Raw genomic sequence first — 5,715 nt, forward strand, 5'->3', positions numbered from 1 at the left:
CCTGGGCGGAGGTCGGACCCTCAACTGACTGACCCAGGGAGGCGCCCCGACGCTGCATCTTCTAAGGAGTACAGTTCAGTGGATTTTACCGTACGGTTTAGTATCTTCACAAGGTCGTCTAAGTTTTCTTTCGTGTTGACTCTATTAGAAGAACCCAGTCTACCCCCATCTCCTCTACTGTTACACAGAACACGTCACTTCTGACACTTGTGGCCACGACATGTGGGGGCGGGGCCTCTCCTTGCGCCAAGCAATTCTGTGACACAGCTGAGGGGCCTACAGTTCACTTCCATTTAATTCCATCCTGACACTGTTTACCTCGAGGCAGCGTCAGACCCCATGGGTTAAGGGCTCAGTCCCATGAGACTGCCCCTGCCCAGGCAGATGCCGGATGCAAGTGAATGTTGTCCCCTGTGTGTCGATTGGCTGTAAAGCTGAGGTTCCCACACCCCCGACTCCTCGGGTTTGATTAATTTGCTGAGGCAGCTCACAGAACTCAGGGAAACACACGTATCAGTTCATTACAGGGTATGATAAAGAATACAGACAGATGGGGCCGCCCGGGTGGCTATCCGACTCCTGATTTTGGCTCAGGTCACGATCTCACGGTTCGTGGGTTCGAGCCCCGCGTCGGGCTCTGAGCTGACAGAGCAGAGCCTGCTCGAGAGCCTCTCTCTGCCCCTCCCCTGCTCTCTCTCTAAATAAATAAATAAATAAATAAACATTAAAAAAAAAAAAAGGATACAGATGAACAGCCAGATGAAAACATATGTAGGGTGAAGGCTGGAAGGGCCTTTTTCTATGACCTCACGTTCACTAAGTTTTCTCTGGCCCAGTTTCTTTCTCCCTTCCTTCTTTTCGGCTTTTTGGTAGAGCCATCTTCTTTCTTCTAGAAATGCATTCTTTAGAAGTCCCTGTCGTGAATTTCTGTTGGTGGTAAACTCAGTTTGGAGACATGGGAAAAGGCCATCAGTTCACCCTGTTCTTGGTGGCTTTACTCGGTCAGTCGGAGGTGACGTTCTCTCTCAGCACTTTGAAGACAGATTTCTACTGCCTTCTGGCTTCCATTATCCATTATCGTTATTGCTGTTGAGAAAAGCTGGCTACTGATCTCATTAGAGGCCCTTTGTCAGTGTTCTACGTTTTTCTCTCTGGCTACTTTAAAGGTCTTTGCCTGTGGTGCAGTTCCCCACCGTGTGTCTCGGGTGGATTTCATATTTATCCTGCCTCGTATACGTTGAGCTTCCCGTACACATGATTCATATCTCAGTCACATGTTGGGAATTGTCAGCCTTTATCTCTCCTAATGTTATCTTGATTCAATTCTCTATGTCTTTACTTTTTAGGGGGCAGGGAAGAGAGGACTCTGTTTAAGCATATGTTAGATACTTTCATTTATTTATTTTTTTTTACATTTATTTACTTTTGAGAGACAGAGACAGCGCGAGCAGGGGAGGGGCAGAGAGAGAGGGAGACAAAGGATCTGAAGCAGGCTCCAGGCTCCGAGCTGTCAGCACAGAGCCCGACGCGGGGCTCGAACCCACGAACTGTGAGATCATGACCTGAGCCGAAGTCAGACGCTCAACCGACTGAGCCACCCAGGCGCCCCTCTGAAAAATTTCTTTAGGTCTATCTCTGTTTACTAATTTTCTTTTTTAAACAATATTTTACTTTATTTTCCAAGTAATTGCTACATGCAACGCAGGGCTGGAACTCGTGGTTCCAAGATCAAGAGTTGCACACTCCACTGACTGAGCCAGCCAGGGGTCCCTAATTCTTCTCGTGAACTGTGTATAATCTGCTGTTTCACTCATTCGTTGAATTATTTTCTCTAACGATCATATTTTTTTATTTCTAGAAGATTCCATTTAGTTCTTTATTTTTTATCTTTTATTTTTTTAAATTTACATCCCAATTAGTTAGCATATAGTGCAACAATGATTTCAGGAGTAGATTCCTTAGTGCCCCTCCCCCATTTAGCCCATCCCGCCTCCCAGAACCCCTCCCATAACCCTCAGTTTGCTCTCCATATTTATGAGTCTCTTCTGTTTTTGTCCCCCTCCCTGTTTTTATATTATTTTTGTTTCCCTTCCCTTATGGTCATCGGTTTTGTCTCTTAAAGTCCTCATATGAGTGAAGTCATATGATATTTGTCTTTCTCTAATTTCACTTAGCATAATACCCTCCAGTTCCATCCACGTAGTTGCCAATGGCAAGATTTCATTCTTTTTGATTGCCGAGTAATACTCCACTGTATAGATATACCACATCTTCTTTATCCATTCATCCATCGATGGACATTTGGGCTCTTTCCATACTTTGGCTATTGCTGATAGTGCTGCTATAAACATGGGGGTGCATGTGTCCCTTCGAAAGGGCACACCTGTATCCCGTGGATAAATGCCTAGTAGTGCAATTGCTGGGTCGTAGGGTATAGAAGATTCCATTTAGTTCTTAATCAAATCAGTCTGATCATTTTTATAGTCTCTTGTTTATTCATTTTTGGAATTGCATTAAAAAAGTTTTTTTTAATGTTTATTCATTTTCGAGAGAGAGAGACAGAGTGTGAGCAGGGAGGGGCAGAGAGAGAGGGAGACACAGAATCCGAAGCAGGCTCCAGGCTCTGAACTGTCAGCACAGAACTCGATGTGGGGCTCGAACCCGTGAACTGTGAAATCATGACCTGAGCCGAAGTCGGACACTCAACAGACTGAGCCACCCAGGTGCCCCAGTATTTTTTTTTAATGTTTATTTATTTTGAGAGAAAGAGAGAGAGAGTGAGCATATGAGCAGGATAAGGGCAGAGAGATAATCCCAAGCAGGCCCTACATCCCTGGGTGGCATTATTCTTTTTATTTCTTTTCAAATTTTTATTTAAATTCTAGATAGTTAACCTACAGGGCAATATAGGTTTCAGGAGTAGAATTCAGTGATTCATCACTTACATACAAACCCAGTGCTCATCACAAGTGCCCTCCTTAATGCCCATCACCCCTCTAGCCCATCCCCCACCCACCTCCCTCCATCGACCCTCAGTTTGTTTTCTATCTTTAAAAGCCTCTAGGGTCGCCTGGGTGGCTCAGTCGGTTAAGCATTTGACTTCAGCTCAGGGCATGATCTCGCAGTTTGTGAGTTCGAGCCCCGTGTGGGGCTCTCTGCTTTCAGTTCAGAGCCTGGAGCCTGCTTGGATTCTGTGTCCTCCCCTCTCTGCCTTTCGCCCACTCACTCTTTCTCTCTCAAAAGTAAATAAACATTAAAAAAAAATTAAAAATCCCTTACGGCTTGTTTCCCTCTCTTCTCTCCACCCCCCCATATGTTCATCTGTTTTATTTCTTAAATTCCACATAGGAGTGAAATCATATGGTATTTGTCTTTCTCTGACTGACTTATTTCACTTAGCATAATATACTCAAGCCCATTACAGGACTGGAAATCACAACCCTGAGATCAAGACCTGAGCTGAGATCAAGAGTCAGATGCTTAACTGACTGAGCCACCCAGGCGCCCCTATGAGTAATAGTTTAACAGGTTCAATTTTTTTTCCAATTACTTATTTTTGTATTCCATGTGAGGATTCCCCCCTCCGCCCCGTTCTTGCTGATTTTAATATTTTTTTTTTTTTTTAGTATTAAGCTTCTGTTAAAGGAAAAATGAGACAACAGGCTCAAAATAGAGCCACTTGTGCTAAGCCACATCCACAAACCAAGAGGTAACATCTAATGTAACGGCAGGTTTAGCTTCTCCCAGGAATGTGACCTGCGACCTTTAACCCTAATTCCCCGGATGAGCACTAGTGAGGTGATCTGCGAGATAGATCCCCACCCTTCCCCTCCGAGAGAAGGTAACTTTGCTGGAGACAATTGCTCTTTTGTTAGAAACTGCACCCCTCCCCTCCAACTGCCTTCCGCCTTTGCTTCTCATTTCCTCTAGCTCCTGGGAGTTCCTTTCCGTTGTTGGAAAAGCCATTTCCTGGCTGCCCAGTAAAGCCAATTAGATCTTCAAATTTACTCAGTTGGAGTTTGTTTTGTTAAGAGTACCAAGGCAAAACTATGCCAAAAGGTATACCCGGAGAAATGTCACTCCCTCCCCCACCCCATTCTACACCTTCACCCCCTATTTACTCCTCAAGAGGCTTAGAACAAGTCTTTCCAGAATGTGCCACTTTGTGGACTACTTAGAACCGAAGGCAGTCAAGATCTGTGGCTGGAGAGAAATTGGTGACCTTCCCTTAACTACCTAGAAGAATCTACCTTAGTTCTTTCCCAGAATAAGAGGAACTAACAGAGATAAATTTTACCAGCCTGTCCTGTCTGTGTGGCAGGGCGATCGTCTAGTTATGAGACCACTGCTTTTCTTACTGTCCTCCTTCCCTGTGAAGCCCAGGCTCCCATCCCATTCCTCAGCTCAGAATGGCATAAGCACCTCTTTACTTTTCTGTCTGTGAACCTCTCCTGTATGTGGGGTTCCTGTACGTATGAAATTAAATTCGATTTTCCCCCATTGATCTGTGTCATGTCAATTTCATTCTTAGGCCAGCCGGAAGAACCTCTGAAGGGTAAAGGAAAGCTTTTCCTACCCAACACCCTGCTTAGGTAACCAGTCTCACTGGTTTTTGGTATCTTTTCCTTGACTTTTTTTCTGCAAAGATAAGCAGAGACATGATTACTTTCTTATTTAATTATTTCCTATGTAAAAGGTATAAATACTATAAATACTCTTTGTCTTTAGTTTAGTTTTGTTTTGTTTTTTAATTAATAATATACCCAGAGGGGCACTTTGGCTGGCTTGGTCAAAAGAACATGAGACTCCTGATTGCAGGGTCCTGAGTTTGAGCCCCATGTTGGGTGTAGAGATTATTTAAATAAATAAGTAATTAAACATACACACACACACACACACACACACACACACACAAAACCACTCCATGTCAGTCCACAGAGATCTTCCTCATTTTATTTCTGCCTCGTTCTCTGTTGGATGGATGTACCCTTCTTCATAGTTTACATCTCTTACATTTAAGTGCCTCAGCAGTTCCCAATATTTTGCACTTTTGAACAATGCTGCAGTTGAATAACCTTGTGCATATTTATTTTTGTATCACGGGAGATCTATATTCAGGGCAAATTCCTACATCAGGGATTTTTTTGGTCAAGGGGCTGTTGATTTCCATTGTATTCTACTATCTTGTATTCCACTACAAGGACCTCCAAATCTACTTTCTCAAGTTTAAATTCAGGCTACCCAACCATAAAGGCTGAGGCTCATTTATCTGGATCCAAAGTGGGGCAAACTGTTGTGTTGGCTCAGTCCAGACACACCAGTCGAAAGACTTGAGAAAGAAAAATAAATCAGAGGCATGAAGAATTTGCAAATAATCTATGTGCAGATAATAGGACAGTATATCACAGCCTTCACAAACATAAATAATAACCGGGGAGAGGATATAACATGTCGTAACATGCTTTGTTACAACAGCAACAAAGAAGATAAAATACTGAGCAGTGCATTCAACAAGGAATGTTCGAAATTTATATGAGGAGAACATTAAAATACTGTAAGACACAAAAATGGATTTGGACAAATGGAGAATTGTCTTGCTCTTGGAAAAGAGAACTCAATGGGACACTTCCATTGGTTCCCCCAAGTAAATTTATTTATATAAAAATATTTTTTTAATGTTTATTTTTGAGAGAGAGAGAGACAGAGCGTGGGGGG

Source organism: Panthera onca, chromosome E1 (genome assembly GCF_046562875.1).
Source record: "Panthera onca isolate mPanOnc1 chromosome E1, mPanOnc1 haplotype 2, whole genome shotgun sequence".
Lineage (NCBI taxonomy): Eukaryota > Metazoa > Chordata > Mammalia > Carnivora > Felidae > Panthera > Panthera onca.